The sequence below is a fragment of the Tenebrio molitor genome, chromosome 3 (assembly GCF_963966145.1).
Source record: "Tenebrio molitor chromosome 3, icTenMoli1.1, whole genome shotgun sequence".
Classification (NCBI taxonomy): Eukaryota; Metazoa; Arthropoda; class Insecta; order Coleoptera; family Tenebrionidae; genus Tenebrio; species Tenebrio molitor.
The window spans coordinates 8,855,466-8,878,121 of NC_091048.1; positions in this window are offsets into that span (position 1 = coordinate 8,855,466).

Here is a 22,656-nt window from a genome sequence, read left to right on the forward strand (position 1 = left end):
GCAGGAACAGACAGCAGGAGAGTTTGTCTAATCGATACCGATGCAGCTGTCCGCAATGACGTCAGCCCATCACCCCGTCATTCCTTCACTCGAAGATGACGGCAACCTGTCGATGCACCTCGCAGGATTGATTGGGCCGCCAGGAACGGGATGCTTCATTTCCGGTTCGGAACTGGACGGACGACCTGATAAATCGGACGGCTCGGAGGCGATGTCCGCGTTTTGCGAATTATTAATTTATGAAATTAGATAACATCGAAATTAGCGAAGACATTTTTATTTTAAAATTTCGACGACAATATTTGTCTGGAAATTATTTTGAATGCACAGGACACTTAAGTAAAACTTTCTATATGCACGTCGAGTATTCGACATGATTATTCCTCGAATAACAATAACTTCCACAAGGTATTTATTTATTTGCTTGTTCGAGCGAATTCTCGAAGAATTTAAAGTTTCGCCAACGACAAAACTGTAACTGGTTCTCAATCGACGATTGGACCTTGGTTCATTTTTTGAGTTGTTTTTTTTATTTAGAGTAACCCTGATGCATTTCTGCAACGTGCAGTAAACTAATGAGAAAATACAAAACAAAAACTGTTGTTCTTTCGTAATTTGCCCGAAGTTTTGTTGATTGATGTACAAGTTTGTGCTTCCAATAAATTAAACATGCAACAAATTCCGCAGTAAATTTAGCAATGAAATCAAAATAAAAAGTCGTTTGGAATCAAAATTTGTGAGACGCAAATCTTGTATAAGACGATTTTCCTTGAAAGGTTGATAATCGCTTACTTCGTCTAAACTGTGTTTAACTCATATTTTGTAAATTTTATAAGTTCCTGAAAGTTCAAAGTAAATTAATGTAAAATTTACTATTTGTATGACGTGTATGCGGATATATTTTGAGTGATAATATCGAACGAGTTTTAAAACTGTTTTCTTATTTAAAAATTCAATAATTAGCAATATTGATCGAAATGAAACTTCCCTATAAGGGACACCCACGGGGAATGAAGTACTGTTTTCTCAATTTGGTTGTAGGTCGTAAAATTTTATGGGACTTGCTGGGCTTATGAATCCTAGTTTACCACTAGCAGGTAATATTTTAAGCAGGGTTGTGTCCGTTAATCGCTCATAATATGCAATACAATTTTACGGTCTACAACGAAATTGATAAAACAGTATTGTCCGCTATACAGAAGTGTCCGCTTTTTGTGTATGTATGTATGTGTTAAAAAAACAAAGATACATATGTATCTACAGTCGATGGACAAATAAAACTGGGACAATCACATAAGTCAAAATTTGCAAATTTGCATCGTTTAACTACGGCTTTATCACAAATAGGTTAACTTTGGTATGACATATTATATAGACACTGACAAATATATTGACAATTCAATGATCTGATTTACATAGATTAAATTTTAAGTGTCCCAGTTTTATTTGTCCACCGACCGTACATACCATGTGTAAGAAACTGTGTGCAAAGTGGCGTAATATAGGTCTAGGAATTCGAAAATTTTATAGTGATAGCAAACCAGCCTCAGTGAAAACAGCTTTTCTCAGAAAACATTAGTTTTCGAGTTTTTTGTGGTAAAAAATTGCAGAAATTGAATGAAAAAACTTTCCGCGTCCGTTATTGGGAGTGTCAGCTTTATAGAAGAATTTAATGTGAAAAAACTTATGGGACGACGCCGGGGAATCTGAATTTGTCCGCTCAAGGGAACTGTCCGCTTTTCGGAAGTGTCCAATAAAAGAAATTTCACTGTACACCTATAGTTTAGTAAAGTTTTTTTTTACTATTATGTCAAAATGTTTATGTCTTATCAGAGATGGTTCTATGTAAACCCCAAGAAATTTGACACATTCTGTTATTTAATTTTTTGTTATTTTTTAAAGCGAAACGTAATTTGTTGGCTAATACCCAATCTTGAGTTTTTAAATAAAATTTTTCGATATAATATGTTTATAATAAATATCTGCATATAGAAGGATGCACATCAACCTGTTAGCACTATCGAACCACCGAAGCACCTGTTGTTTTTTGCATCCCTTACTAGGCCCTGTCAGCACTGCAAACAATTAATTTTCAAGCGAAATATGCAAACTAGCTTCTGTCGACGAAAATTTCCATTTTCGAACAAATGTTCAACTCTCCTGTTTTCTATTTGTGAAAATCTGAAACGCTCTGGTACGTTGATGAGCTCCTCTGACAAGCTACACAATCAAAATTGTAAAGTTTAATTTTTACCGGGAAATTAACCCATATGTATATCAAACGTTGCGGAAGAGTTAATTGGTCACGTCAAAAGTTTAATTATCATATCAGGATAAAAATTTGTTTGGATGCAACTAATTCGTCGAGTATTTGTTCGGCGTTAGTGCTAGCGAAAATGACCGGAGGAGAGAAAGGAACGTCGTTTATGTTGGACATTTGTATAAAGAGGATCCGACAGGACTACTGATCCTTTACAATGGACGACATTCACAAGATGATAGATTCATCACATCCGACGTTAATTATAATTCAGGCAATATGGATTGTTTACACCACACGTCTACACTGGACAGATCATCTGTTAGATTACGTCCTAAACGTGAAATAGTTGTTACACCAACAGACATACAACATCCCTTATCAGACGAGTGCCATTCAACGCGAATTTTGTGCTGGAGGAAAGCTACAACTTTTAGGTATATCAAAACGTGTTGTAAAGACTGACACGGTTTACGCAGATCCGCCACAAGATAAACAGTTTTACAAAAATTGATAATAAACATGCCTTCGCCAAAGCATTAATCTTGCAAAGAATGTGTCAGTGTATTGTACAGCTTTTGAAAAGTGAATTAAAAAGATGAAATGTCAGATCATTTAAAAAAACTTATCCTCTGTCTAATAAGTGAACGCATTTTTTAAATAGAAATTGGAAAAATTACACCATCTGGTCTCCGTAATGTTCTCAACGAATTTGAACACCGTTTGACAGTCAGGAAGTTGGCAGACGTCATTTTAAGAATTTAATTTGATGAGATATTTTTATTCACTAATATACCGTATGTAAAAAAAGGATATTTTGGACTTAATTTGGAATAAATAATTTTATAGGCATCCTTAACGAAAAGTAACTCTTTTTCGGACGCACTTTTACGTACGCACTTTTTCGGACGCTGACCGTAGCGCCATCTGTTGATCTGTTTGGTAAGTTAACAGCGAAACCGATAAAATCGAGTGAACCGACTGAAAACAAATTAGACAGTTACATTTAACTAGAATATTTTATTTGCCCGAAAAAGTGTTGTATCGTTTATTTCCGGTGCTTATTTGGTGCATAATAAGAAAATGAACGTTCATATAATCTATAGCAACAGCAAAAGTGATGAACAAATGTCTAATACAACAACGAAAGTGATGAATACATGTCTAATACACCGCCGGGCATCGCAGATGATAATCGCAATAATTGTCCTGTCACCATAAATTACGTAAATAAGTAATTGTATTGCAAATAGTAAATTTCTCGTTTTGTTGGGAAGCTTATAAAAATACTACAAAAAATTGTTAATATGTATTAATAAATTTATCTATTTGAAAAAAGTGGTTGCAAAATAAATTTGTAATTTTTCCAATGTTGTCTTTTGCTTTGTAGTTCGTGCGGTTGCCTAAAAAAATTTAATGTGCACCTCTGCCAAAAAGTGCCTTTTGTCCTCACTTGTTTTGAAGCCTCGGCTGCGCCTCGGCTAGAAAGTCCAGACTCGGAGAAAAAAAAAGAACTTTTTGGCATTGATACACAAAGTCGACGTTTTATTCAAAATTCAAGTGTGTAAAATTAGTATTTTTTTTTGCTCTTTCAGATGCCAAGATCTATTCTAATTTCCTGGATCGCTTGGTCTAGAAAACAAACTTCTTTAGTGGCACCGTTGTGAATTAATGTTGTCGGTAATTTGGACAAGTGTAAAGATAATGCAGAGACTAATGCATAATTTGTAAATTGTCGTTTAATGTAATTGCCGATACTCACTGTTTCCGCTAAAGACAAATAAACCAACAACAACGTTGTATGTTTGACTAGAAATTAATCGCTCGGAACAAAATAGAATAAGGTGGGCGAAAACAAGACAGATTGAAACTAAACGAATAAGACCCAGTTTCCTGACAGGAGAAGTAAACCGATGTCTTGAAATGATAAACACAGTTTAAGGATATTACACCTCAAGTGCACCTCGATAAATTAATTATAAAATAATCATTTCAGTCGTGGCGTAAAAACAAGTCTGAAACTGAAATCCGGCTTTAATAAACAACACTTGTCTCTCCGACTTGTTAATCATTTGCTCAAACTTCTCTATTTTTTCCTCGTAATTAATTAACATATGTGTACACGACTTGCGTGTGTGTCAATATTAAGTTAATTAAATATTTCAGGTAACTCGGCTTGTTAGAAGAGCCAATTATCACAAGTATAGCGTGGGTCGTTGATTTATCTTATTTTATATAAGTCTACAAACTATAAATTATGTTGATGTTTGTTTGTTGTTTGCTGTGCGAGTTTGCGCTTGATGTGAGAAATATTGCGGATTGATTTATGCTGAATTTATTCAGATGGTATGGGTGGGTACCATAGCCAGTCCTGGGTTCCAGACGTTTCATTTTTTAGCCGACTAAATTAATCAACTAAAAGTCACTTGCTTTTAACAACTTTATTACCTCATAAGTAATGTCGCTCTCGAGCAGATTACACGATTAACGAATAATTAAAATTTTTGGAATAGTACTTCAACCACGTGTAGGTACTCAACATTATTCTTTGCTTCATCATAGATTTATTTCAGCATTTTCTATTTTCTGAAAATTTACTCATGCATTTCACTGTCCTTTATCATGTCATATGCGAGTTTCGATTTGAAAATTCCCGATTCTTGTTTTTCAAGCGGAATTAATGAAAGGGTACCACTTTCATCTGATGAAACGTACACCACGAAGCAGCGTATCCTCTAATTCCGCCAAACATCCACCATGTTATTATTTATGGTCCTCATAATGGCTCATTGATTCACCGACTGACTATTGAAATAAGCCAACAAAAACTCCGATAACTTATACTGAAATGGAAATGTGATATACTCTGTTCATTGGTGCTTTATATTTTAGTATCTATCAGCGCTATAAATTACCAACTTTTCACAATAACTCTTTTCAATTTTCCGACTTGGACGCTTTTAACCGTTCTTTATTAGTTTCGACCCAACTTGCTCTTCTATGAATATTTCTATCAATATCGCGAAAAATTTCATGCGTTCGCTCTGTGAACAATGTAATTTTCCTCAAGATCTTTCAGTCGGCTGTGAAGCGTTTGTTTCGCTGGATTTCAACGTTTATTAGCTATATACCTACACACAAATCTTCTTAACGTGGTTGATTTATGGAAAGAAAAACGAGAACTAAACTAAATCCTTCAAATGCTTAAACATCTTTAAAATCCTGCAAGATAAAATAGTCTCTAGTTGACTTAAAGCAAATTGTCTTAGTGCAACCTTGAACTCACGTCGCTATACTTAAATAAACAGTTTTGATTTCATATTCTTAAATTATAAAATAAATGCATTGAATGAAAATAATCGAAAAACTGAGGGACCGAGAGAAAAGTTGTTGCCGAGGCCGCTTGCGGCCGAGGCAGACAATCTCGAGGATGTGCATCAATCTACGAATCGAGTACTGCTTCTCGGTAGTAATAATAATCAGCCATATTATCTGAACCTCCTCTTCACTGACTTCCGTTATATTCGTTGTACCTTTAAATTCTGAAAAGGTGTTGTTTGCTGCACTTCTATTGTTGGCGTGAATATTTTGGTCGGCAATTATGTTGTTTAACAATATAACGTCGGTGGTAATTTCCTAAATAGAAAGTATCAGGTCTGCGGGTTAGGTCGAAAGCAACCGTTCGGAAAAGCGATAGCGAATAGAAAGACTATAAACGAGAGAATAATAATTAAGATTCACAAGTCTTTGCTCCTTCCGGGTAATAAAGCAATTACAAAAACGGCATCGCATTCGGACCGTGCCCAGCGTCTTCGAATTAAATCAAAGGCGTCGTTCGAAGGGGAAGAAGCAGTAAATATGGACGACGGGAAAAATAATTGAAATGTTTAATGGGTTACATATACGGAGGTTTTTTTTTTAAAGCAAGGGAAGATTTGTGTTGGCGGCGGTGTCATTGTGTTCTTAACCGCCGACGTCCCAGTCGTTAAAACAGAACGGCCGTCCCCGTAAAATGCTAACCGGAAGGAAGACCGGCCGTAAATATGTCGACGACATCATGTGACGGATAATCTCCTACATCCACATTCACGTCGCCCCCGCGTTTCCGCTCACGGAGACCTCCGATAGATGGCTTAATTTTCATGAATTTTCCAGCTGACCTCGACCCGATGATAGATAAATAGTGGCCATTGTTCAAATATAGTGGTCGGTAGTAAAGTATTTTATCGTGGAAGATCGTTATCGAGATTTCAAAAAGTCTCCGACTAAATGCCGCCGGAATTTTTATTTTGTCACACACTATTAAATAATACAAAGACATAAATCAGACAAGTTTGGTCATAGATATTTCCTGTCCTGTTATTTTTTTATGATGGATTTCATCATTCTGGGTGTGCACACCCACTTAGCCCGCGTGGGATAAATGGAAACAAGTATAATTTCAAAATGTTATTTTGGTAACTTTTTTCAAAAATATTTTGGACGCCAAAAAGATTAAATTACACTACACTGCATGTAATTATTAAATATGACACAACAGAACATGAATTGAGATTTTCAAAAGATTCTACGTACACGGATGCTTTTTCCTCATTTGAATGGAAGAAATTGAGGTGAGATAATACAAACATGCAAAAAGCCGAAACTGCCACACACGAAGCAATCCAAAATTCATTGTTATTCGTTATTAGTTATTACCGTTGTTTCGAGCAACTGAAACCTGAGGTTTCTAAAAACAGTTGGTGTTATTTTTCTGTGTTAAAGATTCGTTTTATTTTTATGTTTTCATGAAAAATATTCTAACTGGTTCTGGTTTGATCAAGAATATAAGAGAGAACAATGCAATGCTTTAGCACAATAAATTCTTAAAAAAAAACATCGCTCCTGTTTTAACCTACGTTGTAGACTCCACCTAGGACGACTGCATATTGAGACACCAATAAAAAATAATTTTGGAATTCAATGTTATGAATTTTGTTCATTTTTAGAAAAGGTGTAATTTACCATAAGATAATCAAAAATAATTTAAAAAAAATTGGATTGGATTAAATTTTCAAAATGATACAAACTATTGACAGTTCTCAGACTTCTAGAGGCCTGAGTCAAATGTTACTTTAAGGCTCACGATGTTTAATATGGAGTAGATAGATCTATTATATTTTCATTTGAAAGAATGTATTTGTTTTCCAAAAAAATTAAATCATAGATAATACGCCCTTTTATACTCATTTCGTAAACATTAAATTTTAATTTCAAAATGACATCATATCCATTGTACCAGGTAAAATTTTAATGTAGAAATTTCACGTTCAATAACATTGAAAGTACATGTTCTGCTCGCCAAGAGACATCATACCAATGCATAAAACTAATTATAGATATATTCAACAGTTTCCTCTTCTATAGGAAATGTATAATTGTCTTTTCATAAGCTAAAAATGTTTTAGTTACGAGTATTACTTATTTTGTTGCCAACGGGAATAGTTATTCGTATATAAAGGATGCGACATCGTACTTTGACGAAACGAGAGAAAAATAGTCGCCAAGGCCGCTTTGCGGCCGAGGCAACAATCTCGAGATCGTCAAAGGATTTCGTAGCCAAGGTGTACACAACATTTTGTGTGCAACCCGAAAATTTGTAATTATAAAATGAACAAGTAAAATTTCCTTCATTGTCAATAAAAATAAAGTCGGCCTACATGTCGCTATATCGCTATGGAAACGACATAAATAAAACAATTCACTTTGAGAAAAATTGCAAAAATGTCCGAAGAAAATTACGATGTTTCAGTTCCGTGTACTCATGCAGAGTTACAAAAATATTATAAATTGTGCAGTGTAGCATTTGAAATCTGAAAAATCGAAACGGCAATATGAAAAATGTTAGAGTGACTGATGTAACAAGAAGAATGTGAAAATCGTGTCGGATAATGTTGTACTGGCTTACCTATTTATTGGAATTTATTTATTGTGGAAGGTAAATGTTAAGTTCTGTTATGCTAGGTTGTATCGTCTGCTCCTTTTTGGGTTATTTTAATCCTGGAAATATCAGGAGCCGTGCAAAGACACAAATAAACCAAAATGTCTGTTGATGACATTCAGGAAATGTGACGAGATATTTCTCTATTTGATCGGTGAAAAATTAACCAAAATTTATCTAATTCACATGTGTATGTTTTATATACCGAGTGACTATAAATGATTGAAAATTATTTTGTTATGTTGGTAACACATTTGAAATCTTTAGTTGGCGACATCGTTGGCATAACACACGTAATTTTTAAAATTGAAACAAACGTCAAAAAAATCTAAATCGACAATGTACTTCGTGACTTAACCTAACCTAAATAGAAATGACTGACAGATAATGCACGACAAGACTTGCACTACCAACTGCATCAGTGTTGCCAATCCACTATTTTCTTTCAATCATTTATAGTCACTCGGTAGATGATAGATCGATAATGGGGATCTGTCTTATCGACTCCTTCTCATGCGGCTGTCTCATTTGAAATTGGTGGAAATTTCAAACCGGATGAAAATTCTGTACTATGTAATAGTGGCCGTTCCTGACACAAAATCAAACTTTAACTGTAACCAATCCAGATTTTGTAAGATTACACCGGAAATATGCAGAGAGATATGTTGTAATTGTGATAATAAATAAATATAAAAATGACTTTTACTTTTACGGCCGTCGTCAAGGCAATGGCTGCGAAATTCAATTTCGCGGCCTGTTGTAGGCGCGTACGGTTGCACACAAATAATTTTGTTTGAGTTCCTTCCTTCTAAGGAATTTTGGAGGAAAGCTTTTGTTGTCAACCTTTTGACATTGCTCTAATACTAATTTTCCAAGAGCAGTGTCATAAAAATATCGTTCTGCATCAGTGCCTTTGAAATGTCTTTCAATGCAATGTTTTAATGTTAGGCTCAAGACCCATCGGAAAAGTAAAAGATCTTGGTTAAGTTTGACAATCACTACACTTTTACTTTTAAGTAATTTCCTGTAGAAAGTACACTCAAGAAATATGCCATCTCTCAGACAATTTAAAGTGGAAACTAAATTCCTCTCGTTCAGGTTCATCAAAATTGTTACTGCATTGATTCAGTAGAATAATATTCTGCAAGACGATCTAATAGTTCTCAAGAAAATCGCAGGTTTCTATGATGTCATTAGAAGGAGGTGTATCTTTCTTTTGAGACACAGTAGACTACTGTTTATCGGCAAAATATTCTACATGATTTACTCATTCAAGAACTTATTAACTGGATACTGGACTTTCTCTTGATTTGAACATGGTTTCAAAAGAATATCAATCAGATGTTTGTCCATGAAAAATAATTTTGAATAAAGTCATGCGTACCTATAATACGTACTTATTACAATACATTATTGGGTGTGTTAGGTCAGTGTCGATTTGTCCAGTTGAATAATCGTTTCTTCAAAGACTTTGTCATTCTATTTTAAAAACTCACCACACCCTTGATGACACAGCATTCATGAGTGACTTGGCAAGGCCCATGACTTAGTCGTCTCAGCTTCTGTCCTGTTCGTTACATCTCATTCTCCATGTCGTCACAACAAATATTATTCTTAACTATTTTTCTTCATTGTTCTCTGTCCTCTGACGCTTTCTTCCACTCGGTTACGCCTAGCATTCTCACGTTTGCTGTCACTGCCTTCAGCTATTTCTTCCTCGGGCTTCTCCTCTTCTTTTTCCTCCTTCTTCGTATGTCTATGCTCTGGCGTATGTTACAACTTATCATCGTATCATTTGTGCTATTACATTTTCGCCCCGTTTTCTTCGCTTTTTGTTCCCTTAAATAGTTTCCTCAGCAGCTTCCTCTCCAATGCTTCCACTTTTATCTCGTTCTTTCACACATATACCACTGTCGGCCTAAGTACTGTGCTGTATATTCTCATTTTCGCTGTTCTCTTGCCCTTCGAATTCTGTTTAATGAGCCCATTGTTTTGATTCCATTACTCATTCTTTTGTCTATCACCAGCTCTTCTTCGTTATTGCAGGAGACTGTTATTCCTGGGTATTCAAAGTGGTTGGACCCTCTCGAAGTTATAGATATTTCTTTCTGTCTTGAATCTACGCAATAAATGCAACGTGAATACTATGTAACCACACCGTCATTGTGTTCCTTATTAAACAAATTTTGGAACAAAGACCAGAATATAATGGTACCCTTTTTTGAATTTCAATTAAAATGTGTTTATTAATAGACAACACCTTTAAATTTTCGATAATTTTTTCGGCATTATACCCATCGGTGAAATGATTAGTGGCAAAATTGTAATACCTACCACATATTTAAATTCCACTGATACTTTATTGCTAAAGAAAATTGTATTTTGTTACTTTAGTATTATACAAAGTGTCTATAAAAGAACGTATATCGAGGGTCCTGTGGATTGTGCGGCTCTATGATTTTACGGTGTCGAACTATGTCGAGCCATTTAAGCCGTCAAATCAGATGTCAAGAGTCAAATTTTAAATGATTAAACCTTGTTTTGCCTGTGATTTTCTTTAGATTTTCTATATTCTAATAATAATTACTTTTCATCTTACAACAGTCCTTATTAAAAACCTTTTATTAATCGACTTACATAACCTCTGTTTTTCTATTTGGTACCACAATAAGTATGATCCAGAGCGGCAAAAATCAAATATATTCGAATTCCACAGGACTCTTGATATACGTTCTTTTATACACTTTGTACATCTAAGAATGCGTCTTTGTTTTATTCACAACCACAGTGATTTATTTGCCACGATTCGTTTATCACTCAAAATGGTTCCAACTCAATATAATTTATAATACAGAGTGACTTTGAAGGTTGTGCAGATATTTTAACCTGTGATAGAACCCCACAAAAGGTAACGATTGAGTCAATGATGCCTTATACAGATGTTGATATTTTTCGAGAAAAAGGGGCTCAAAGTTTTTCAATAAAAGTTTGGAAGACGCTGAATTTTATTGAAAAATGGGTCAAAAATAAATCATAGTAGTCTTTTTCTTGTCATTTAATTCAAAATTAAGATTCATTTTGGCAAGAACATCAATCTTAACCTCAATTTAAATCACCAATGTCTTTGACAAACCTGGAGAAAACCGATTATGATCTTTGATCAATGGCGAAGTCCGTGAACATTCACGGCACGGCAAATCTACGGTGAAAAGTTGCCTCAAAAGATACTTCCCAATGCATGAACCTTTGTAAACGTTGTGCAGCATCTTCGCGATTTTGGGCGTTTCGAAATGAATAAACGTGATCTTGGCCAACGAGAAGATCGCATTTTAGTTGCAGAAGAAGACATTCTTCACAAATTCAAGAGCGTCACTCCCAGCAGTCATTTTAATTAACGTGTGGGTTGGGATTGTTGAAGAAAATCACCTCGTAGATCCCAATCGTTCAAAACGCCGCACCGCTCAGGAAAACAGAGGCAATCTGTGAATCGAGTTCGGTTTTTTTGGTCACGTCGTACTGAAGCTGGCATTGTAAATGATGGCAGGCATTTTGAGCAACTTCTTTGATGTTTGATTTTATAATTTTACTCACAATTACAGTCCTTTCACTTTGTTGTTTAAGCCTTTGTTGTTTTCTAAATAAGTTGCAGGGATTATTTTATCATCTCTTAACAAATTTTATCCAAAATTCACGATGAAACTCAAAAAACTGTAACAATAAAAATCAAACATAACCTCGAATGAGAGAAAAATCAATCTTAGATTGGTCGTACGTTAAAACTGCCCGCCAAATTTGAAAATTTTCAGCGTTTCCCAAACAAAGTGATTCCTTTGATTTTCTTGTACACCACTATGAGGTAAGTTGGGTTATTTTGCCTCCTTTTAACACGTACTTCCTCAGGTTTTTTATCTACATAACTTTCAAAATCATACTGTACAGGAGCCATTATCATTTTCGAGGACATTCTTTGGTTCATACAAATAATATGGTTCTAAATTCTCGATTAGTTTATAATTTGTTGCGAAAGAAGAGTCACTTATTTTGCCAACACAATCATGCCGCTATTTGTAGTTACCTATGCTAAAACTGAACAGGAGGAAATAATATGTTGTGTTGTTTCCCTCGGACTTTCACAAATTCCACAACTACCGTTATTCGTAGCAGGATCTCTAGTAATGTGTTTTTTATAAAAAAAAAAAAAAATTCTGAACCCTCCACCACCCGGCGGCACGGCAATTTTGCCGGAGTACATACACTATTACGGATATTACTATCAAGTAATAGTGCAGTGCTATTCAGCATAATTACTGGGCGTCTCACCTCCACATTTTGACTTTGTTGTATTTTATTATGTTCTGTGTCAATGTTAAGGAACTTCCTTACGGTGTGACATGAGTATAATAATATACCTTTTTGAATTTCAACTACCAATGTGTTACCTAAATCTAGAATTTTTAAATTTTTAAAAAGAGATTGCGGTACTATTCCCGTTCCTGAAATTATAAGTGGTAAAATCGAAATTTTTTCTAAACGGAGAGCTCTAAATATTTATTAATTTTTGTGTTATATGTCTGTATTATATTATGTGAATTTGGAACAGCTATATCTAAAAGATATGCTTGCTTTTGTTGTTTATTTAAACTAATAATGTCTGGTCTGTTATGCTTAATATCAATGTCAGTTAAAACTTTCTGGTGTATAACTATAATGTGGTTGTGTATTCTTTAATAAATTGAATTTAACAGCTAAATTCATGTGTATAATTTTAGCGAATATATCATGAGTATCATGACGTTTCTTATATTCGCTTTGAGCCAAAACGGTGCAAGAAGAAATGATGTGTTCAATTGTTTCCCCTTCAGTTCCGCAAATCCTACATTTATCAATTATCGATTGCAAACCGCATATGTGTTTTTTATAATTTCTTGTATTTATAACACGATCTTGTATTGCAAATATAAAACCCTCCGTCTCAGGGTGAATATTTGATTTCTTAAGCCATGCATGAGAAGCCTGAATATTAATTTTTGGCTGTTCCAGTTCTTTAAAGTATCTCCCATGTAAAGACTTCTGTTTTATATTTGCTATACAAGGTGATTCTGAAATAATTTTGGAAAAAAAAAAACGGTAATTGGTGGTGATGAGAAGAAATCATTGACAAACAATTTTTCTTTTTCGTTTTCGAGATACAAATTTGGTCAAAATTGCTAGTACGCTGCTGAATTAAAGGTGATTACCTGATTATCTTGGTAGTTTAGCAACAATAATAATCAAAAGTGCCCGTCAGTCACAAACGTAACCCTTACTCCTCTCGATCATTTCCATAGAAACATTTACAAAGCAGTGTGCTTGCACCTACGACTTTATTGTGGAGTTGATGTAACAATGGTTGCTAATGAAGTGAACAAATTCGGACAAATTTTCTCTATTCATAGGCGTTGGAAATACAAGGATATAGGGTAATTTCCATCCTTTTCATTTCACCTCCAAAAGTCATTTACGCAGAATTATTTTGTGTCAAGGATGCTCCACATTTTTTTTCCAAACTTATTTCAGAATCACCCTGTAGTGTCAGGTATATTTGGCTCAACAATATCTGAAATTAAGTATATTATCACTTAAATTTAAAGGTGTGTAACCTTTATCGGCTGAAACCAAAGCATTAAGAAAGGTGTTATTACGAGCTCTATTGAGTATTACTGACTTGATCTTGAGTAGAAAACACAAATCCCTTACTTTGGGGATGTTATTTTCAATATTATTGTCAGAAGTGGTTCAAAGCGCACCTCACTGAAACTGAAGCTTAGCATTACTCACTCCATCAGCACTATACCAATTTTAATTTACTCTTGAAACAAAGTGTCAAAGTGCAGATTCTTTCTTCCAGCTACGTTAGGATACTAGATTATTAGTACGAGTATGAATCAGAGAGTTTTTTGCCCTCTTCATCACAAAGTTTACAAAAGGAGTTCTCTGTCACCTCAATTACGTTGAGGTGCTTCCTTAGACAGCAGTGTGCCATCATCAGTCTCATTGCTGAACTAATTTTAGATCTTGTTAGTTAGTTTTTGTTATTACCTTCATGATATTATTTAGAAAAGAATATTTAAACTAAGCTTATTCAAAATTAGAGCACCAAGTGTCCTTACCAAGTTTGCATTTCATTAACAGTTTATTAAATTTTATCCTCGCTGGTTCACCCAACAACATGGAAAAGATGTCATTAAATGTCTTTTGGCTTATTTGTCAACCAAGTCTTTAATGAGTTTTCATAATAATGTACCAATTATTTAACAAAAATAAAGTGTGATTTACTTTTGGGACAGAATATAATTTCAACACTAAAACGAGGAAGGAAAAGCTTACTTTCTATTATAGTAAAAAAAGTTTTTGTTAATATAAACTCTAGAACAATTCGTGACAAAACAATACGATTATTTATTTTACTTCGATTTTTCATCTGAATGTTTGAAACGTTTAATAATTCTTTCTTAATTAATTAATATGATTTCCGTTAGTCACGATATGTCAACGAATGCTGGCACTGCCTTTGTTGATTTTTCTCTGTCTGCTCAGAGACACTGTATTGTCGGTTTTAAGTCTTTTCAGATCCTCGTCAATTCAGATGTTCCACAAGACACAATTTCTAGGCCACTTTTGTTTGATATTCTTATTAATGACTAATAATCTTATGACCACCAATATTATATTTTATAAAAATGTCCTTCAATTATTTTAGATAACACTCTTTAACTACAGGACTTTAACAAGTTGTGAAGACGATTCTGGAAGTATTTATGTTCCGTAATTGATGAAACTTAAGCTGATATGGCTAATCCATAGCTTGATTTATTGAAGCGTCGGTCCATGACTAACCTTTCTAATAGATGCATCCATTAAATTCTGCATGACGTTATTAGTAGCAATTCAGTTGACACTGCTGACTTGCTGGTTAGAATTGGAGGAATATTTAAGGGTTTTTAAAATTTATATATTTGTACTAAACATGTGTGTTCTTTATTAAAACATTTTCTTAATATGTTAACATCCTGAATTTATTTAATTGTACATAATTTCAAGTACACTTAATAGTTATTTGTATATCAAGGCCGCGAAATCATTCTTTAACATATGAAGAAAAAAAATTGTGGCCGAGGCTGCTTGCGGCCGGGCAGTAATCTTGAGGATGTTAAAGGATTTCGCGGCCAAGATGTACACAACATTTTTTGTGCAACCGAAAATTTGTAATTATGTATTATAAAATGAACAAGTAAAATTTACTTCAAATAAATACATATTAATTCAGCTTACATGTCGCTATGGAAATGACATAAATAAAACAATTCATTTTGTAAACAATCGTTAAAATGTCGGAAGAGAATTGTAATGAAAGTGATGTTTCAGTTTCGAGTAGGTACTCCTCAAGAGTTAAAAAGTACGTATTATAAATTCTGCGACTTCTAATTTCATAAATTTAAACTCTAGTCTTACATGTCGTTTACTTTAACGGCCGTCGTTTAAAGCAATCCAATTTCGCGGCCTGTTTTAGGTATGCGAAGTGCTCGTTTTGGGTACAGTTGCACAAAAAAAAAACTTAAGATAATAAAAACAAATATTTGAAAAGAAATTTGTATGTACTAGTCCTTGTAGATAAAGTTTAAGCATCTAATGCCAAAATTGATTTGGCACCATTTCGTCCATAGTACTTCCTTTTGTTGTATATTTTTGTATTATTTTTACTGTTACTTTCCAAGACTGAGTAAGAATTATCTTATGGATTAAACTCGGCCTTTGCAAAAACAAATTATTTGTAAATGTAGATAATCGAAAATTTTAAATGTGTTACACTATGCTATCAGCACATTGTTTGCGTTTAACGTGGGTTAAAAAAGATGAACCAATATAAGCCAAGAGGGAACATTATGTCTGTTAATTATGTTATCAAGAGGTAATTAAAAACACAGTTAGTCGTACAAACCTACGCAAAATGTTGGAATCCGAATAATTATCATAAATTATTTACAAACACTTGTTTATGCTAGAGAAACCACAACAAATACACGCGTGGGTATTGTATTTATATTCATTTTTTAAATTTATTAAAGCGTTAAGATTCTCCAAATTTTATTACACATTTTAATTTTCTAAAGGTACAGTATCATAGTGACAGTTCTCAATTTTTAAAATTCCATATGATTTATGTCCAGAATATGTAAACTTACACGCTTACGACCCTCGTCGAATTAAGATTGCATTACTGTATATATTCCACAAACGTGCTTAATAAAAGGTGTTGTTAATGATTTATGCGATAAATTTTCTTATTTATAGCATTGTTATAGACACTAATCGTTTCAAGGCCTGGACGATATTTTCTCGTAAGAGTTCAGTAGACAGGGCAGGTTATTTAAGCATGTCACCATATTTGACTGGAAAAAATGTATAAGTGCTTTTGCAGTGCAAGGTATGACGTTGTTTGCTTGCAAAATAGTCCACTTAATCCACAAATATACGAACTTGATGTTGTTGTGTTGAAAGGTCTATAGTAAATTTGCAATTACCTTTGTACTTTGGACCACCGATTTATTAGAAGAACACTTTTGCTATCAAATGAATCTAAAGAACGCTTTTTCTGAAAAAAAAAGAAATCAACTGCATTTTTCTTTGCTGTAAATATGTAACAGTTTATTGTTTCTTGTAAGTAAATTAATTTTTTTACATTTAATAATATGTTATACGGGCAGCAAGTTTTGTGTTCTTAAGTATATTCATAGTTCAAAATTCAAAGTAATTCTCATCAAATTAATCTGATTTTCCTTTGTTTAAAAGAATGTTTCTCTAAACAACATTAAATTAGACGTATAAAAATTCTGTCAAAGAGCAAAAATCTTCAAGAATGTCCATACAAATCCCCTCATAATAACATAATCACTTAAAAAATGAAAGAATGGTCTAGATTGACGAAAATATTAAACAAGAAATGTTTTATTAGTGAGAGCACTGCAGATTTTACTTTACAATTTTTATTTATTTTATTTTATTTTACAATAGATTTACCATTAATTTCAGACAAATGATGAAAATTCAAACACATTTTTAAGCAACCTGACTAAGCGTTTTTTAATTAATTCCTAAATGACAGTATACAATTTATAGACATTCAGTTCCCTGTTCCCAATTTTCAAGGCATGTAAAGAATATGGGTAGAGTTATTGATAAAAATATTAAATAACAAGACCCCCCAATACAGATTGCTCTGGAACACCTGAGGAATATCTAATAAGATTTAAAATCGTAGTCAAATTCTCTTCGATACAGCTTACAGGAGGCAGAGTGGATAACGCTATGTTGTTCTAAAGTTCTAGACTTATGTATTACGTTTGCCATATAACAATCTTCAGATTATTCAGTAAAAAAGACAAATGGGGTAAGTGTAAAGATAATTGGTCAAACAAAATGAGACGCAGACAAGTTTTTTAATTTTCCGAGTCAGTTTTAAAATTATTTAATAAATTAAAATTATGTTGAGACCTAGTAATTTTTGACATTTTTACAATAATTTTTTAACCAGCATTACTAACTGATTTTATATAAAAGCACTTTTTTAGGTAATAATAGGTACATTTAATTTTATAAGAAACATACAAGGGGTACTATTAATTTCTATCATTTTGCCATTCATTCTTAAATAGCAGTTTATGTCATTGTTTTTGCTTTTAACATTATGAAAGAACTGAATCGCTTGTGCTAAAGCACATCATCTGCTTAGGAAAAAAAGATTTCAGTTTGGGTGATAAGACTTTCTTTTAACGAATTATCTTCTACAGTGTCAGTAATGTAGTAAAATAAAAGAGAAAAATATTTTAAAATTTCATCTTCTATAATAATACCGTGCCTTCAAATAAATTCGGAATAAGAGTAGGCTGTGATTTATATATTTTGTATATTAACGGTTGGTAATAGACGTTTAAAAACGTGTATTGTGCTGTCCAAGGTCACTGCTGTGCCTTTAAAAACTCGATGTTACCAACTTCATAATAAAGTCAAAGCCAACTCTAATTCCGAATTTATTTGAAGGCACGGCAGTAGATTATACAGGCTGTCTTACCCACGCTATAACTTAGCTATTGATGATGATGACCCAAATGAAGAAAATTATACAGGAAACGAAATGACTCTAAAAACACTACAAACTTGACTGAGCATATAATGTTTATGTCATCTACCTATTTATGGGCAATGGGCAACTTTTATTTTTCAAATAGTAACCTATAAAAAAATTTATTGATTTTGTGGGAGTTTTTTTTCTGACTGTAATGGCATTAAAAAACTATACCCTTCGATAACAAAATTTCCGAGAAAAAAGGAAAATATGTTGCATCAAAATTAGATTTATCCTTATTTCATAAACGAAAATTTGTTAGTAGTTCATGTTGCAAATTTTATTAATTTAATTATAATTCATAAAAATCATTGAATATTGGAGGTCGGTTAACTTGATTTTTTCATTAATATGACAATAAATCTAATTTTTATTAAAAAACTGTTTCACGTGTTTTGGCATTTTTTTCAAAAATTAATACTCTATGTTCTGCAATTTTGCAGGTAATTTTTAGTTGTAAGTCCTTTACAGAGGGCGGGTTGTCGCCCTGACGCCAAAACACCTGCAGTGTAATACCTAATCCTTGGGTCAGGTAAAAATATTCATTCTCTGTACAATTGTGAAGCGGCACAGACGTGTCCAGTAAAATTAAATTACAGTTTTTATCTCCATTGCCTTGTTAATTGTACGGAAAGCAACCCCCAAGTCCAAATTCAACGTTAAGAAAAAGCAGTGCAGTTTTTTCATCTAACACTCTACGTTTTATGAATTTTGTGCGTTACTTTATCATAACCCTGTATATTTTTTTTGTACTTTTCTGGATATCATCATAACGGTGTCAATTTAAATTACGAAACTTTTGCAGGTGTTCTGAAATTTACAAAACAACTCAACTGTTATTATCAAATCTTCTCAAATAATGATAGAAAATCATGAAAATATTGTAAAAAAAGTCATCTCTTTTAGTCTCGAAGTTCTAAGAATTCGAAAGTAACACTTCTGATATTTATTTTGATTATTCGAAATTTTTTTTGAAGAGTTGTTTTTTATAAAATGTCGGAATAACACTTCTAAAACATTGTTTCCGGTTTGCAAACATTACTGTGGCATTTACAGCATTTCCAAAAAATAAATTTGTGTCGATTTTACTCCAAAAAAATAAATTAATTCACCTCGAAATAATTTCAACATAAATGAATCAAAATTGCATTCTTGTTTATAATTTTGTTCGTGTTATGTTAATATCAAGAAGTTCAGAATTTATTTCCTGCGGATTTTCCTCGTTCGCTCGTTCGAATCCTGAGTTATGGTCTGAGTTCATACAAAAATCCCATAGAAAAAATTCAGTTTTTCCCAAATTTTCCAATTTTCCGGGCAACTTTTCCAATTTTTCTTTCCGTAGAAACCTTATTCGGACTATTACGAACATAAAAAAAATAGCCAAATCGGTCCAGTCGTTCTCAAGTGCCAACAAACAGCATTTAATTTTTATTTATACTGTGCGTTCGTAAAGTTCGGAATAAATTCGATAAAACTGTAAGTACTAAGTTCTGAGAAAAATCCTCGAAGAGGTCAACTTTGTTTATAAAAAGTGCATATATTTAAGTATGTACTTTACTTATATTGACAACTTTTCGTCTCCTAATTATGACGTCATCAATAATTTTTTAAACGACAACCCCCACTTTTTTCTTCTGTTTCTGACAGACCTTCATACCACCTAAACGATGAGTGAAAAAATTTGGTACCTTACATAACAATTTTTTTTGAGAAAATGGCAATTTTTATTTCAAAAATTTAATTTAATTTTTAAGGTAAACATTTTTTTTTCTAAGGGTTTAGTTAAAATCGAAGGTTTATTTTAATAGACCAAACAGTTTAGAAGATTTGCGGTAGAGAACTCGGGCTGAAATGGAACAAATAAGCCCTGACATTATTGAGCGCAGTGTACAAAGTGTCGGTGAGTGCTAAATGGTTGGCGGGAGGCAATTTTAACATTTGTGTTGAATTTTATTGTTAACCTTAAATGTTTGTTTGTTTTTGTTTACGGTCAATTAAAATCATTACAATAAAATTTAAATTAAATTTTTGAAGTAAAATTTGTCATTTTCTCAAAAAAATTGTTATGTAAAGTATCAATTTGTATCATTCATCGTTTTGAGGGTCTATAAGAAAAAATTAAAAAAAATGGGGGTTGACATTAGAAAAAAAATTATGACGTCATAATTAAGAGATGAAAAGCTGTCAAGATAAGTAAAGTACTGAAGAATATGCACTTTTTAAAAACAAAGTTGACCTCTTCGAGGATTTTTCTCAGAAATTAATACTTACAGTTTTAACGAATTTATTCCGAACTTTACGAACGCACTGTATAGATGACCAAGACTATTTTTTTATCAATACCTCCTCGTATGTCAGAAGAGTTGGGATTTGCAGCCATCAGCGTGGACAAAAGTTTGAACATTACTTCTAAGGTTAGGTTTCAATAACTCCCTTAATCGTTTTGACACTTCTGATATTATTAGCATTAAGATAATAATATTTTGCTTGATTGTTTTTTCTTACTTCCACGGATATAAAATCAAATAGTTGAAATAATATTGCAGAACTTCAAAAAAATCTTTGAGAATAAAAAAGATGGATTTTTTTTCATATTTTCCTTGTGTTCTCAATTTCCTCAAAACGTACTGTTAAGTTTTTTGGTACACTCCATATAAGGACAAAATCATTTTGTTAAATTATTTTTTTTTTATATATAATTAGATACATATTTTAGTATTAATCATCATTGGATATTGAACCCTGATGCGGATGTGCAACAAAAACAAATATAATTAATTAAATTTCCAAAACACTAAAAGATTTAAAAACATGTGTTAACAATTAATAACAGATTTGATGTTTTGGGAATTTAATTAATTATTTTAATTTTTGTTTCCAATGTTTTCAATGTCGATGTAAAGTGAAGTGATATGTCCAAGCAAATTTACTTTCCTCTATACCAGAAGCGTAAAAACGATGGTTTATTTAGAATCCAGGTCCAAGTTTACCTATTTCGTTTTTTCGGTTTTTAGAACTTTGTGTGGATTATTAAGAACGGTCATGCAAAAATTGGGTGCGAGCAGTTTGCAACGTTTCAAAGCCGGTGATTGTGTCACGCTTGTAAATAAATTAGCTGATATTGAGTTTAAAACGTTGGACATACCACTACCACAGGTCAATCGTGATTTGCCACGGCATCATTTCAAATTAAAAGCATTGGTAGCCAGTCGGCTTGGAAATCAGTCAGGGGTAATAGAAATATATAGTTTTTGTTAATGAAGAATGCGACTGTCACGTGTAATGCGTTTATTATTTATGGTAGGAGCATAATGAATGGCATAACTCACCGTGTAATTAGACTCATAATTTCTAGCTAATGCGCTAATGCGGACAAGCCTGACAAAAATGATTGAGACTGAATTACACGCGGCCGGTCCGAAACGCGCTTATTAACATCATGCGCAAAATTCATTAGCATACACCGTTTGCTTTCGATTTAGAAATTGCATAAACGTGACGGATAAAGATCCCAACCGTCAAAATATTTACCGCAGTCCTGGAAGCTTTATCGAGACCGAAATACTTCAAACGATCAGCGACTTTCAGACCAGATTTACAAAATTTGCTACTAAATTAGTTAAGTATATCAATTTTCCTTATATGTATCTATGTATTATTTATTTTGTTTATGTCTCAATTATGCCTTGCATATTTGGTTTAATGATTTCCACCTATGTAAGTTAAGTGTCATACATTTTTAACCAGTAGTGATAAATGGAGGACGTAATTTTTCTTTAGTTGTCCACTTAAATCAAATTACATATTATTTATCAATTAAAGTGAATGGTAAACCTATATTTTGTTTCACCCAGGCAACAAAACTAAATACAGAACGAGTGAAGAAAGAATTCACATCATACAACAATATTAACGTACTAAGTGAATATGCCATATTACTTTTTAACTCTGGAGGACCGTATGATTTCCCTTTCATTAAAGTTAAAGAACATCGTTAAATTGTTTTGTCTCTGTCTAACACAGTGCTTGGCGTATACTCTTACTTTGTCTAATACTCTAATCAATTATTTAGCTAATCATTGAAAATATTATTACTGTCTATTGCATGCGATTTTTGAATAAAAATTCAAATAAAATGATTGCTTGATAAAAAGAAGAATATTTTATTCAAAAAATAGAAATTACACCAAAACGGCTGGAAATACGCATACACAATGTTTATAAAAGTGGCCTTAAAATTAAATTTTACATTTA